Consider the following 16490-nt stretch of genomic DNA (forward strand, 5'->3'; position numbering starts at 1 on the left):
CGTAGAGCCCGGCAAGCTACCGAGAATATCTCGCCCACACGGCAAAGCCTGGCAAGCTCCCCGTGACGTACTCGATATGCCAAACACAGTAACAACAAAGTCTCCAATGGAGACGTTACTGGGCCCGCTCGAGCAAATCGATGAACAACAGGAGGACCGTGCTATAGTGCATTTTCCAGGCCTAACCCACGAGAGGCAATTTCTCTATTCTTCCTCCCTGGGCTGCTTTATCTTCCCCTCAGGTCACCCGGGAGCGGCATGCAGAATACAAGCCCAGTTCCCACAGCACACGACTGTCCTATCGGGTCTGGAGACTCAGTCTCTCCCTGAAATTTGGTGGAAAGGGCTGAGGCAGGGGATACGGCCCAGGGGTAGGGTAAATGTTTCACACACCTGAGTTCAATTGCCAGGAAAACGCAGACTACACAGAGTACCCAAAAACGATCTCTAAACAGTAAGATAATTGCTAGATAGGGGGAAGAATCTGAGCTGATATATAAACTCATCACTGTGGCTTACTAACTACTCATATACATCCAAAGAACTGCTAGAAGTTTCTCCAAAGAACTGTTAGAAGTTTCTGGGCCTAGAGAAGGTGATTTTTCTGAAGACTACATCTTTCCTTGGTTTTGGGGCAACACCCAGCAGTGCTCAGGGCTTATCCAGGCTCCGTGCTTAGGGATCACCCCTGGCAGGGTTGTGGGGAACTAAGCTCTGAGTCAGCCACAAAGAAGGCTAATGTCTTAACCCCAGTACTGTTTCTCTAGCCCCACCCCAAAACTATATCCCTACCTTCAACTTGCCTACTAGAACGTACATGTAAAAATTTGTCCCTTGAGTGCAGAGCCAGGAGTAACTCCCATGCACTGCTAGCTGTGACCCCAAAAGCCAAAAAGCCAAAAAAAAAAAAATTGTCCCCTGCTGTAATAATTGCAGTCAACAAAATGACAATGTTAATAGAAATTTAGACCAGGAGGCACAGAATTAACTAGGAAAAGCAGAGGAGAGACCAAACGAATGTCAGTCCCTACCTCCTCAGCTCTGGGAAACTCTCATGATGTTAAGGGTCCAAATTCAAAGTGCTCAGTGGGACAGAGAGATACCTTTTAAAAGAGGCTGGAATGGAAAACTTTCCCCAATGAAGTCAGCTTCCCCCAAATAGTCTGGGGGTATCTCTATAAGGAATCCTAAGGGTAAGTTCTGAGCATACAAGCTGAAAATGAAGACCAGAACAATTCCTGTAGTTACTGGAGATTCCTATCAGGGTGTGTCCCATTTTCCATCCTCTAAGAGAATAAATGAGAGACATGTCTGTACATGCTCTGAGAAGACTTTCAATTTCACTTCAGCTCCCAAACACACTGAAACCTTTATAAGGGTGTTTGGTGTAGAAAAATGACAGACCCGGGTCTATTTTTCAAGCCTCATTGTGCTGTAAGAGGCTGTATCGAGTAAACCATATACACAACCTATTAAAACTTTCCTTTTAGTTTTTCTTTGGTTTGGGGGCCAAACCTGGCGGTGCTCAGGGATCACTCCTTGGGTTTGCTCAGACACGAGACGTGGTGCTAGGGATTGAAGCGGCTTGGCCACCGCGAGCGCCCTGCCCGCTGTATTATCAATCCAGCCCACAGCTGATTTTAAGAGGCAAGGGGTTAATTCTTGGAAGGCCATCAAACATGGGAAGCAACTGTTCCAGTTGAATTATCTCACAACAAGCAGGACTATACCATGTGGAGGGTCTGCTTTCCAGATTTGTGTTCCTAAAGACTGGAGCGCTGAAAGAAACAAAAGCCCTAAACTTCCACAAACCCCACATGCTCACAGACTGGCAGCTCCAGGCACGCTGACTCATCAGGGTTTGCTGCTCAGCTCAGAGCTGAAGGAGACCCAGGGACCCTGCAAGGATTTCCTGGCCTCTTTGAGACCCACCTACCTCAGGCCACTCACCCCCCCCCCCGCCCCCCCCCGCTTGGATCAGCTTCCTCCAAATTCTGGCACAAAGCCCTCCAGGTAGGGGCAGAGCAGATGGGACTCCCAAAGAGGTCCTAATCCCGTTTATCCCACTGAGCGTCCACAGAAGTGCACCTCTGATAACCTGACGCAGAAGCAGCTGAAACCCGAAGGCCTTTAATCTGGGGGAGGGGGGGGGGGAGAGGAGGAGATCAATTTAGCAGGATGATCAAATGGCAAGGGAGTGGCACCAGATCAGATCTCCCCCTCCTGCTGTCTTTAAAAAGTCCCCCAGTAGTGGTGGTCTCAGGCCAGAAAATAGTTTTTGATTTGATAGCAAGGGCAGCCCTTTGATGATTCCACGAGCTCCCGTTTTTGGGTGTCTACTTCTTGGAATGAGCTGGAATGATAGCACAGCGGGTAGGGGTGTTTGCCTTGCATGTGGCTGACCCAGGATCGATTCCTCTGTCCCTCGAGGAGAGCCCAGCATGCTACCGAGAGTATCCCACACACATGGCAGAGTCTGGCAAGCTCCCCGTGGCTATTCGATATGCCAAAAGCAGTAACAAGTCTCACAATGGAGACGTTACTGGTGCCCGCTCCAGCAAATCGATGAAAAAAGGGAGGACAGTGCTACAGTGCTACTTCTTGGAAGATACAGTCCTGCTCCCCTAGCATCTCCAGCTCAATCTCAGTGCCCAGTCCCGTGCCCCAGACCAGTGGCACTTCAAGTGTTTCACAGGTAAACATTTCCCTAGATCTACTAGCAGTTGGCTAATGCCTAAGAATAGCACAATTATCAATTATTGAATACCTGACAGGGTTCCAGGCACTGTGCTCAGCATCTTCTGGACGTTAAAAGTCATACATCCTCACCAGAACCCATCTTAAAAGACAAGGAAACCGAGGCTCAAAGTAGATCTCTGAGATCGCGCAAACAGAACCTGCTCTGTGAGGCTTGAGAAACGAGAGCCTGGACCGCTAGTCCACTGAGTGCTCTTAGAGGCGGACCTATTGGAGACCCTCCAGAAAGCCCACCAAGCTCAGGCCTGTCACCACAGAAACTCCAAAGCAGCTACTGAAATGAATGTCCTGCCACTAATCTAAGTGGACAGGATGCCTGTCTCCAACCAGTTCGAATGTTTTAGCCCACCAGCACCACTAAAAACTCCAGCTCTGGGAGAACAGTACAGCAGGCAGAGCTGCTGCCCGGCATGCAGCTCACCGGGTTCAATTCCTGGTACCCCGTATGGTTCCCAGAGCCCATCACAAGCAATCCCTCAGTGCAGAGTCCAGAGTAAGCCCTGAGCTCCCCCAGACGTTCGCTCAGATATCTCATTGGGCTGAGTGCATGCTTGGCATGTGGGAGGCCCGAACTGGAGGCCCATGTCAAGTCCCAACAGTTAATGTTCCTCCAAGCCCCGCCAGGAACGACCCACAAGCACTGAGCCCATTGGAGCACCTGAATACTGCGGTGTGTGTGAACTCCCATTCCTCCACGAAAACCCCAGCTCTAGCACCGAAGTCCAACTCTGCGCTGGCTACCATCCGGCCAGACTGAAACCTGAATGTCTTCGGTCTGCGTTTCTTGTCTAGCTGAGCCGTGTTACGGATTCAGTCAGGAAGTGCAGAGAAAGGGTAACCTTGGCAACACTGCCCCACCTCAACACCCCCAGAAAACTCACGAGAACACGGAAGAGAATAGCCATTCTAATTACCAGCTGAGTAATATCTAGTAGGCTGGTAGAAAGCTCCAGCCGGTCCCATCTGAACAATGGGCTACCGGCCTCACTTCCCAGGCTAGTGGGGCCTCCGGAGCTTGCCCTGAGTCACGTGCTTGGCTCTGGTTCAAAAGCAATCTCCTGCAGCACGCACGGCGACACTGCCCAGGAACACTCGAGTGCCTTTCTACTTTGTCCTGAATAAAATCTCGCTGGGTATCTGCCATGTCCCCTGGACACCCCCGCCCCTAACTAGGGGCAGATCCCGAAGCCAGTTCCAGAGAGTCTGCAGGCCTGTGAAGGGCAGGATTCCTAGCCTTCTGTCGTTTGCTTTCCTTTAGAGGACCTGCTCTCCCAGTTGCTCTGAAGGGGACAGCCTCGGTGCAATCTTGGCACCCAGAGTCCAATTTTCACTAGTAAAATCATTAGAGTATTGTTACTAATGCATACCACACTTCGTGCTTTAGGACTCTGTAACAGCCATATGTAAGTGTAGCTCAATCAAGTAACTGCCCCCATTTTACAGGAAAAGAAAGAGGCACAGCGAGGCCAAGACGCTATCTAAGAAGGGAAAACTGAAGCAGTCTAAGAGGATGAGCTCTGGGAAAAGACACCAGGGTCTGAGTCCTGGCGAGAGCACCACAAGCATGGAACTTTATTTTTGTTGTTTTAATTTCGTTTTTGGGGGTTCAAGGGCCACACCCGGCGGTGCTCAGGGATCAAGCTGGGGTGAGCCCCAGAAGAGGTAAATGCCTTAAGCCCTGTGCTCTCTCCCCAGCCCTCTCAGCACACAACTTTCAACAGCTGAAGCTTAGGGACTTCTGGTCGGAGTAAATTAGATAATCCAAGGAAAAACACTCTTGATTCGGGCTCCCAGAAAGCACACGCCCGTTATCACCGTCACCGCGTTCCTATCGCAGCTGGCAGGGAACCAAGCCTCCTTTCTCCTACACGTTTCCAGCCGTCAGTTCCCCGCCTGCCTCTCCCTGGGAGCCCCAGCGCCAGCTTCTCCGGCTCTCCAGCTGCAGCCAAGAGTCAGAAACCAGCTGAGTGAAGTCAGGAGGCAGAGACGGATGGGACAGAGGAAAGGCAGAAAGAACAAAGAGGAAAACCAACCAACCACAAGCCCAGGAAACTTCCTTCTTCACAGTTACAGCTTTGGGGGTTTACCTGGGAAATGAAGACAGTGGCTCTGCTCTCAGGCGGATCTGCCTCCAGCTTCCCTCCCTTACTACTGGCTCCAACTGTGTCTGCGCCCTCCCTCCCTCTCTGCACATCAGCCTCCAGCATCCCTCCTCCCCAGTGCCAGCTCTGGCTGCTGTTTCTGAGGCTAGTCTTGGCTGCCGGCCTAGAGCAAGCAGTGCTAAGCCAAAGGCAACCCCGGGCGGGCGCGATGGTCCCTGTAGGACACTCGCTGCAGCTCCAAGGAAGGATCAGGAAGTTACTTTTCTCAGGCAATCAAGGAAGTCCCTGTTTCTAGAGCTTAGAATCGATTTCGGAGACAGAAGAAAGAACCTCTCATGAAACAGACCGACCTTGAGGTTAAACCCCAGGAAAAGGTGAGGCGATTACTAGTCTCATGGAAAGAAAGATGAGGGACCCAATGAATAGGAACCAATGTTTGTAGACGCTGGAGGCTTCCTATGCTTCGGCCCCTTTGGATTCCACAACTTTAGGAAAACAGGTCGTCGGAACTTGGTGGTGGTGGTGGTGAGAAGGAGCCTGAACGAGCAGCATTCTCCAAGTCCACCGGAGTCCAGAGAAAAGAAAGCCTGCCCCGCAGGAGAGAGGCTCCTTTGGGTGACTCCGATACAAACAGGGGGACAAGATGACGCTACTTCTGCAGCACCCTTCCCCCAGCCCTGACTCATCTCAGAATGCTCTCTACAGGGTCGGCAATCAGCTAGCTGTGGAGAAGAGACCAGAGTGAGCTGGTTCCCTACTCTCGCTGGCTGGGCTGCGGGGGGGCCTGCTCAAAGGATGCTCCGTGCTGGCTGCTCGAGGGCAACCTGCCTCCCAGGAAACAACCTGGTGAAATGGGAAGCTGCCAAAAAAAAAAAAAACCCCAAAAACAGAAGGATCTCAGATGCTGGCACCAACCCCCGGGGCAACATGGCACAGGAGACCTATCCTGCGTCTTGCTGGAGAAGTGACACATTGCCCCCCCTTCCCCCCCCTCATTCTCCGCCCATCAAGAAGTCACTAACCGGAAGCCACTGGGAAATGGTACTTACTGTCTCTCCACATTAGAGGTGAGAAGTCCACCGCTCCGACTCTCAGACACTGCAGGGCTAGTTAGGCGCGGGTTTTCGTTTCTCATTATATAAGCCAGACACCCAAAGCAGTGCCATGGGCTGAAGCCAATGCCTGGAGGAAACTCCAAGCAAGACCGAAGGAGCCCCTTATCCCACCTGGCAGCTGCAAGATAGTGAGTGCCCTGGGAGCAAGGGAGGGAAGGGGCGGGGGCCACCTGAAAGGCATTTCCTAGAAAGTAAACTTGCAGAAATGACAGAGAGGAGTGCTGAGAGAGTCCTGAAAATGTCGAGTCGTGTGCTGTCATTGGAACTCGGGACTTACGAGATCACCTCTGGAGATTAGGGTTTACCCAGAACTTCTTGGGAGGAAAAGCAATTCCCTCTGCCAAAGCAAACCAGACCCGTCTGCTGCTATTTTCATGCTTTTCAAAGACTTTTTGTCCTAAAATGTACGGCAGCAGCAAGTTCAGACAGCAGTTCCAGTTGAAGCGGGCTCGGGACTCACGGATTTCTACATTCACCAATCTCAAAAGTGCCAAAGAAAAGAGGGATGAAGGAAGAGAGGGAGGGAGGAAAGAGAGAAAAAAATTTAAGAAAATAAACCCAATGGTTTTATTTCTGTAAAACAGGCCCGGGCCACGTGACTTTAAAAAAAATACACCACAGCCAGCTTTGCACAAAGTGATTTTTCTTTTCTTTTAAAAATGTCCTTACTGTTCCTTACCATGCAGAATTTAAATATGCTGAGAGTTAAATCCTCAGTTCAAGCCTGAGAACTGAAGCCACAGTGGACTGGTTAGATCAAATAGTACTAGCCAAGAACAACCCACATGCAAGTAGAACTTCCAAACGCCAAATAATAAAACCTTTTTGGTCTTTGGGATCAAGTCCTTCATGGAACCAAAAAAGGACCTTACCATTTTACTATGCCACACTTGGAACTATTTTTCCTTTTTTTTTTTTTGGCTGTCACTATTGATTGGGACAGATTTGATAACCAACTTTCAATCAGGCATTATTAAGGACCACCCAATTAGAGGGGCTGGAGCGATAGCATAGCCGGTAGGGCGTTTGCCTTGCACGCGGCCGACCCAGGTTCGATTCCCAGCATGCCACAGGGTCCCCCGAGCACCGCCAGGAGTAATTCCTGAGTGCAGAGCCAGGAGTAACCCCTGTGCATAGCCAGGTGTGACCCAAAAAGAAAAAAAAATGTCTCATTATACCTCACTAAAAGTAAGCCACTCAATCGGCACTAACCCTTTACTTGCAGTGCGCAAGTGATTATCAGTCATGCCAGAGGTTTACCTGATTACAGGGGACTATTCTATACTCCATTACCACAGCCACTGTTCACTTCTCGGTTAATTTCGGTGGAATAAAGTAGTCAGCAACTGTCGGGAAAAATAGTTCAGTCATCTAAGCGAAAGTGAAGCAAAAAAAGGAAACTAAGAAATGAGTCGAAAGATGAGGAAGGAACCCACTACAGAGATGATAAATGACTGCATTCAAGTATCTTAAAGGTGTACCTGAATAACCACAAATGTATACAAATGCGGTTCCTAGAGCCACATTTCCTCTAAGTCAGTCTTGGGTTTATCACATGGTCACTCATCAATCTTTTAAATGTTCGCTAATTCTGAAAAACAAGATTGTTTTAAATCCATTAAGGCTGATTCCCCCACCCCCCCAGAGGACCATGAATAGAACCTGTTAATGCACAGTAGACAGGAAAAGGAAGATGGGCAGAAAAAAAATGACTTTTACAATGAGGTCAATAATAAGGTTTTCTTTCGTGCTGCCAAACTGAAAAGTGTTAATTCTTGTATAAAGCTAGTAAATATTTTATCTTACAAGGCTTAGGAAATAGAGAAACATAAAGGGAAAGTCCCCTAATAGCCACACCACCTAGAATTACTATTTTGTAGTATGCTTCTTTCTGCCTTTGTATGAGCACAGGTGGATGGCACAAGTACCTACAAATAGAACTCTGAAAGAAAACTTGGGTCATGTTGTACATTCGAATTTGCAACCTTTCCATTAAGCACTTTTTCATATTAATTTCCTCCCATAAGATACTTTTAAAAGCAGCAATTCAACAGTAGTACTGGCACCACTTCTAATGCACCAATTATTTCATGTAACCCATAGCCTATTTATAGCCTACTATTCAATCTGTCAAAAATTTGGTGCAGCACGGAAGAGGAAGCGCGAAAAGGTTGAGACTCTTCAAATATCTTTACTCGGCAGACAAGTTTTCCATCGAAGAGGGGAGGGGCGCCATGAACATTCATTTGTTTTTAGTATTTCACAGGATAGGCATGGAGGGTAGGGCACTGTCTTGTTTGTGTCTGACCCAGGTTTGATCCCTGACACCTCAGATGGTACCCCACGCACTATCAGGAGTGACCCCTGAGCACAGAGCCAGGAACAAACTCTGGTACCGCCAGGTGTGGTCCTAAAAACAGATATAAAGACCAGAATAATAAATGGAACAAGAATTATTATTTCATGAGAATAAATTCCTAGGACAAATGGATCAGAAGATGTGCCAAATAAATTTTAATTTTATAATTTTAATGTTTATAATTCAATGTGAATTTCAAAAAAAGTACTGTCACCTTATATAATGCCAATACGCTGAGTATATCGTTTTCCCAGCAGCATTTTGTAGTATCTGACAACTAAGTATCTTTTAAAAACACCCTTACCCAAAATACACTAAGTAATTATACTTAAGAAAATATATCAAACTGCCAAAGGAATATGGAAAACAGGTAAAAGAAGCCAGTTGGCTGACAAGAACTGCGATTCTAGTCCACAAATTGCAAGACACTTTGTTAAATGATGGGGGTTGGTGGCACAGAAAGAGATATCGATCATAAGATATCTTTTAATTATAACTAAATCTCCCCAATTCATTCTTTCTAAAGAGCAACCGCCCCCATTCCCTGGCACCCCTGCCAACCTCACAGACAACAAAGATAATACCCATGGAAGTTCAGATTCCCATTTAAAGTCAGTCTCGTTACCACAGGGGTAGGAAGAAATGGATGGAGTACTAACACGGACCTCAGTGAATCACCCCAAGGGAGCAACAGGCTCATTCAGGGCCAAAGACAGTTCAGGGGTTACTTGCTTTACAAGCAGGTGATCCAGTTTGATCGCTGGTACCACATATGGTCTCCAGAGTACTACTAGGAGTAAGCTCTGAGTACCGCAAGATGTGGCCACATCCCCACGCCCCCAAAGAGGATCATTCTAAACAGAACCATGGAACCCTTAAAGTGATCAATAGGCTGGACTGACCCATTCCAAGGGCTTTCAAGCTTCTGACTAAATAAATGATTACAAGGAGCCTCCCTAGCATCTAGAATCTAAAGCAGATTATCTAATTTTCAGTACAAGATCTCTCTTTCCCACTGATGAGACTCATAATGGACTATGTGACTCAAGCCCACCACAGCCTGGCATGGACCGGAGCTTCAATGACACACGTCAGGGATACACAGGTGACTGAAGTCAGCCAGAATGAATCAAAGCTCTAGTCCCTGACCAGAAAAAGCAAGTCGGGAGAATGAGGCCTCCATCACAGGGCCCCAGTGAGGATTAGAGTTCCTTATCAGGGTCTCAAATGCCTATCAAGAGACAAAGGCATTATCTGTATCCCACATACAATAGTACCTATAGTCAGATCAAAGCTTCTACACTTCCTTTTGTACCAGTTCTCTTTCACAACCGAAAACTCACAACAGAAAATGTTTCCAGTAAGGCACAACCATGACACTTAGATCTATTCACCAAGTGAACAAAGAGGAAATGTAATCCCTAGAACTATAACCAGGAAGAGTTTACTGTCCATAATCTAGGGGCTGGAGCACAGCGGGCGTTTGCCTTGCATGCGGCCAAAACGGCCAATGCGAGTTCGATCCCTCTCGGAGAGCTCGGCAAGCTACTGAGAGTATCTCGCCCGCACGGCAAAGCCTGGCAAGCTACCCGTGACGTATTCAATATGCTAAACACGGTAACAAGTCTCACCATATTACTGGGCCCGCTTGAGCAACTCGATGAACAACAGGAGGACAGTGACAGTGACAGAATTTCAATTCAGCACACCAAGTGAACCCTCAGCAGCACACCAGACCAATGATTCCGAGTTTATGCAAGTGACAGAATTCCATTGCACTGGGTGGAACACAAGGTGCTATTTGATAGAAACGATTGATGAATAAAACTTTCCAGATGCAGTTTGTACCTAGGCCTCTTCAAGCAGATACTTCACAGGGCACTGAAAGGTTCTTTATTCTACTGCATATGCCTTTCCTGTCATCTGCACATTCCAAAGGAGGAACCTCTTCCCAACCAATCAGAAGCCACAGGAGAAGCAATAAAGCAAGAGCTCCCAGAAGCCCTCCTCTCTTGGCTATTAATAATAACACGATCAATCTTGCAGCTGCAACAGGTACTTGATCAAAACCACATTCTCTGGAACTGAACGACTATATCTAAACAGAATTTAGCTACTCTCTTGTTTCAATTACCCTCACTCAAACAATTTTGCTCTGCTGAAGAGTCCTTTTAGAGAAGTGTTCAGATTTTGAAGGAACAAATGCTCACGTTTGAATATCTTGGTTGGAAATACATTTCCTCCAAATCTGAGGACACAAGGTTCGGGCTTTGTTCTTCTGTTGTTACTTATTTCACAAATGTGCTCTTATATGGCAAGAGATTGAAGAGTATGTTAACGTGTGTAAATTTTAAATGAAATTTAAGAAATCTGATGGTTGGTCTATAGACTTTGCAAAGACACTCTTTCTTACGCTGCAAGGCCTATAGGCCATCAGATGATTCTGATCCATTTCCTACTCACTCCCTGCCAAACTGACCTGCCCAAAAGCCACAAGCAAGGGTCAGAGAGTAGTACAGAGATTAAGCAGGGCATTTGCCTTGCAAGTGGCTTATTCAGGTTTGAACTCTGACATACCATGCGGTCCCCTGAGCACAAGGAGTGATCCTTGAGCACAGCCAGGTGTGGTCCCAAACCAGCCTCACCCCCCAAAAAACCCTAAAACCCTAATTTTTGTCACCACCAAATGGTCTTTGAGATGCTACTTCAACAGACCTCTAGGGCCAAAAAAGATGGTATAGGGTCAAGACACTTTCCCTACATGCAGCTGACAATAGTTTGAACCCCAGCACCATCTACAGCCCCCCATTAACAAAACCAGGAGTGACTCCTGAGCAGAGATCCAGGGGTAGCACCTGAGCACCGGTTATGGGAGCACAATCTCACCATTCACACCTCCCCTCCCCCCCAAGAAATATAGAAGCTAGGCTTTATTTCTTCATCAGTACCTCTGAAAATGCAAAACTAGCAGTGGACTCCAGAATAAACCCTATAGGCAACCAACAGAGATACTTTAAATAGGCTTATAGCACTTCTGACTTTCATCAATGTTTGGCCAATACCGCCAGCAGATCCTTCTTTGCTCCAGCACAGTCTGGTACCTCTGAGAGGAGCAGGACAGGCTCCGGATGCAGAACGACTGAGTTTGGGTAGCCCAACCCTGTCTACTCCACACATATTATTACCCTGCACCTCAGTTTTGTCACCATAAAAGTGGAGAAATCAAAGGATCACCGTGAAGAAAACACTTCTTATCAGATGGATTTCAATTCAAATGCCAAGATGCATTCGCGGCCCCACCTTTCTCAAGGGCTACCTCCCTCACTCTACCCGAGCAAGCCGTTTATTTCTGCACAGACTATACCACTCTCTGAAAATTTTATTTGTTGATTCGCATAACTGTCTTCTTCCTCCTCACCACTCCTTCCTGTGTGCAGAAGCTGTGTGGCACATAAACAAGTTTGGTAAATATGGACAGTAAGAATAAATGAATAATCATGTATTTATTAGTCATGCACTCTGTCAAAAGCACTGGTCTATACTCTTCTAACGCGCTGATGACTGAGAGTGTGACATGCTTAGCACTGTCCCGAGCACAGAGTACCCAATAAATGGCAGATATTCATACCCAAACTCATTAAAGGATATTAAACACCCAACACAGTAAGGAGAGCTGATGTGGAACGATGAAGAACTCTCTAAATTTCAACTCTAAAGAGCTGGTTTCCAAGGCCCAGTTTTTCCTGGACGAGCCCTTCACTGCACTGCACTACTTACAGAGGGAACAGACAGCAGATGTGTCTCGCAGTTCTGCTGCTCCCTACCTCTCGAGCTTCTCAGACCACGGGATACAAACTGTCACTCCACCGCTCCTCCCTTCACAGGCTAATTTTCACCTCAAACACCGCAGAAGACAAAATTTGTAGCTGAAATAAACAAGTGTTCATCCTAGCATATTCTTTTTTGACCTAAGTCTAAGTTCCTTAGAGGAAAAAATGCAGTAAGAATGGAAATGGGGGCGAGAGAGATGGTACAGCGAGGGGGGGGGGGGGCTTGTTTTGCCTACAGCTGATCCCAGTTCACTCCCCGGTATCCTATAGGGTCCTCAGAGCACTGCCAGGTGTGTCTCCTGAGCAGGAGTAAGCCCTGGGCACAGCAGGGCGTGGTCATGGTCGAAAAGAAAAAGGAAACCACTTCTGCTACTTTCAGCAAGGCCAGAGATTTTACTCAAGCCATGGCCGTGTGGCATTCTAAGCATTTTGTCAGCGACAGTTAAAAAAAAAAAAGGCTTGCCGTCCTGGTCTGAAGTGCTTTTCCCTACATCAATAACCAAATGCACTCTATTTAAGCTGTTTGGATGCAAGAATAAAAGCCAGTAGCTACTTTGAATACTGCATTTTGTTTTAATAAGGGCTCAATTACTTAAAACACAAAGGACACACCTCACAGGCAGTTCAGCACATCTTGCGATATCCTTTCCCACTATCATTTTTACTAAAATTCACCTGATGAAAGATTTTTTTTTTTTTTGGTTATTTGCTTTTGGGCCACACCCATCAGTGCTGGAGCTGGGGGTTGATTCCAAGCGTGCTCTGGAGACCATGCAGTGCCACGGAGCAAACCCAGACCTCTACACGCACAGCCTGCACTCAGCCCTTGGAGCTCTCTCCTCTATCCACAAAGTTGCTTTTAACTCTCCGCTGAGCCACACAAAGCTTGTCAAAGGGAATAAGAGACGAAGACCATCAATATCCTCCATCACTCGAGAACCACTTGAGACAGTAAACTCTGTTTCTTACAAGAGCAAGAAAAAAGCCAAGAAGGAAGATCTATTTGGGGCCTTCAAAGCCAGTCGCAAGAGGCAGGAAAGCCAGGGGCAGATGCTACCCCCACTGGCTGGCTCACAAGCTCTGCTCACCCCTGGGAGACAGCCGGCTCCTGTTCCAGACGCCCCCAGGCCCAGTTGCGACATTCAGGGGAGAGAGAGAATAGCAACACCAGTGACTTTCTGAGGAGAGTGTACCATAAAAATAGAGCTCCGATTTTAGGTCTCGAAGAGAAAAGAAAAATAGCCAGAATTAGAAGTTTGTTTTAACACAATACACTGAAAATTGCCAGTTTAAGCACTGGGAGCTGGGGACAGGGATTCACACCACCACATGACTTTTTTGTGAGTCATGAAAAATAGTACAGGCTTAACAGTCGACATCAGGAGTGACAGAAACGAGAGTCCACTTGTGTCCGGTGGTGGGAAATTAAACGGACACTGCTTCTTCATTTGTTTCAGAAGTGGCAGAACTGATGGAAATTAATTAGCCACAGCAGCAATGTAGAGGACCTCAACATTAGTGAGCCCCCGCCCCCCTTTTGAGATTAAAGAGAAAAGGTTTAAAACCCGAAATGACTCATTTTTCAGAAGTTAAATCAATCTATCTGGCGGGAGGGGGCACCTTCTAAAATAAGTGCAACCGAAATATTACTGAATTTCTAACACCGATCCCCAATGAACATACTTTGGTGTCAAAGCAAAAGCCACGTGCAGGCATTTAACAACAGATTGCTATCCTTTTGCTTATAAAATCACTCTGGTAGAACTAGATGAGAACAACAAAGATTAATCTTCAGGCCTAGATGATACTGTCATGATAAAAAGCTCATAAAGATCTCCTCAAAGGGCTTCTGGGTATTATAAATTTATATAACAAATCCACTTCTGCCGGGCAGCCTGGATTAAGTCCTGTTCACCCGGGGAAACAGTTGGTGTCACCAATGGGCTTATCAAAATGGAAGAGTCATTATCCACCAGGGTTCAGCGGGCGGCATGGGCAAATTTCTCATTGTACACGGCTCTGCTGACACCAATTGCTCACTGCAAAAAAAGTCAGCCCGACAATCTCATGAACGATGCTGAAGCTTGCTTCTTCCAGGCTAAAGTTTTATTTAAAACCTTGGAGACAGGAAATAGTTCATTGATATCTCCCTGATGTTTTATTGTCAGAATTTCAGAAAGTTTCTGATTGTATTTTGCATATAATAGACAATTTAGAACTTCTGTCATATATTCAAGGCTTGAATTCATCCCAGATTATTTATCCTTTGTAAATGTGAACACACATGGCTCCTTAGCAGAGAGTCAAAAATTACACGTACACAGAAGAGAGAGTGTCCCTTTAGTGCAGCATCTGAAGCTGCAAGTTCCATGAAGCAGGGAGTGTGCATGGCAACATAAAAGGGCTGACTGACACCCACAAACACTTTCTAAAAAAGAAACAAAAACCTCCAATGAGTTGGGCAACTACTGTGTACTTAGTGTATTGCATATACCTACCTAATAATGTACAGAACGCTAGCCACATTTACACCATGAGACTTACTATATAACAGATATATGTTATTACTCAAAATTTTAATAGGTGCTACTCCAGTGGTACCAGCAATGATGCTTAGGGCCACCAGTACCAAGGGGCAGGGGCCATGCGGTAGGGGGTTGAGATCAGGGTTTTGCACATCCTAGGCATGTGCTCTATCACTTAGACCTGGTCACCAGCTGAATTTTTTAGCACATTTTTTATATGCACCACCAACAATCAAGCTCTATGAAGATCTTTATTTTCTTATAGTTGAAAAAATTGAGGCATGCCTAACTTTAGGGGTAACCTAAGGGTACTTGGCAAGCAGAGATCAAAGGTGAACTTCAAGCCCATGTCTCACTCTTATGTGGTTGAAGTCAGAGAAAGTTCCACAGGCTGCAGTACCTGACGTACACGCTTTGCATGAGGCAGGCTCTGGTTTTAGCTCCAGCACCGCCCAGGTGCCACTCCTCAGTGTCTCCCTTTCTAGTAATTCTAGCTCCAGTTCAGGGCCCTACCACAGGACCTGTAACGTGGCCCTACCATACTGCTCTCACTAACAGTCTTCCTGCCTTTGAGACTGCTTCCTCCGATCTCTCTTCCACATGTAAAATCCACGTGGGTCTGAAGGTCCTACTCAAAGTGATTTAACAGTTCCCTTCTACCTGCAAAATATAATCCAACACCGCAAGACATCCAAGAATGACACTTCTGAATTTGGCTTCAACGACTGTCATTTTTTTCCTTTATGTAGAAGTACTGCTATTTATTCAGCCACTGATTAGCTGATTGAATTGGGCATGAACTCCACCTTACCTTTTTTTCATATTTTTATTTATTTTTTCTTCTTATATTTAACTATTGAATCACTGTGGGAAAAGTTACTAAGCTTTCAGGCTTAAGTCTCAGTCATACAATGATCAAACACCTTTCTCTTCACCAGTACTCATATTTCACCACCAAGAACCACAATATACCCCCCCTCCAACCCCTCCCAATGCCTGTGAGGTAGATGATTTCTACTTAACTGTTCTCTACATTGATTACATTCATTATTTCGACAAAAGATGCACCATTATTGTTTAGAATTTCCCCCCCAACAATCAGAATTGCTGAAAAGGCATTGTGAAATACTTGTTTTTCTATAGCTGGTTATGAGAATCATATAATGTTGCGCGGCCGCAATAGTGGCCGCACGATTTTGGATTTCTGCAAAGAGCCAGATAATTATGAGATTGGTTTCTGTGTGTCTCGTGCTATGGCTCTGCTAGGGAGCTGCTCGTGGGAGGCAACTCGTGACCTCGGTAGGGCATGAAGGACGAGCCGGTACCAACCCCCTTCCCATGAGACTGAAGTTGTCCCATCACCGCTGGCTCATACCTGGCTTTCCAACAAGCTCTGAGGTGGCGGCCACCTTGTATGCGGTCCAGATGTATTTCTGCCAAAAGCTGCTGGGTTTCGAGATTTGTTTCTGAGTCTCTGGGATCATGGCCGTTAACCAGCTTGATCAGGAGCCAGAGAGGCCATTTGTAGACAGCGACTTGGGGTCTCGTTGGGATGGGGAGGAAAGGGCCAGTTCCACCCCCTTCTGGTGAGGCACCATGTATCTTGTCACTGCAGGCCCAAACCTGACTGTTCATTGGCCTCTGGAGGATGGTGGTCACCAGGCCGCCAGAGGGAACAGGCCAAGGCACAAAACCTATTCCCACCTGGAGTGGCCCAGTACCAGTAACCTACTGCAGGAACAGGACGCATTTCTGCCAAAAGCCTTTGGGTTCCGAGATTCATTTCTGAATCTCTGGGATCA

The 16490-nt window shown here is 46.7% G+C and overlaps 1 protein-coding gene across 2 annotated transcripts in view; it reads right to left on the bottom strand.

Annotated features, from left to right (window-relative positions):
* DCUN1D3 (defective in cullin neddylation 1 domain containing 3) overlaps window positions 1–16490 on the bottom strand; it is a 36550-nt gene that overhangs the window by 4117 nt on the left and 15943 nt on the right. The window lies entirely within an intron of this gene.

Source organism: Sorex fumeus, unplaced genomic scaffold (genome assembly GCF_029834395.1).
Source record: "Sorex fumeus unplaced genomic scaffold, SorFum_2.1 ptg000130l, whole genome shotgun sequence".
Taxonomy (NCBI): Eukaryota; Metazoa; Chordata; class Mammalia; order Eulipotyphla; family Soricidae; genus Sorex; species Sorex fumeus.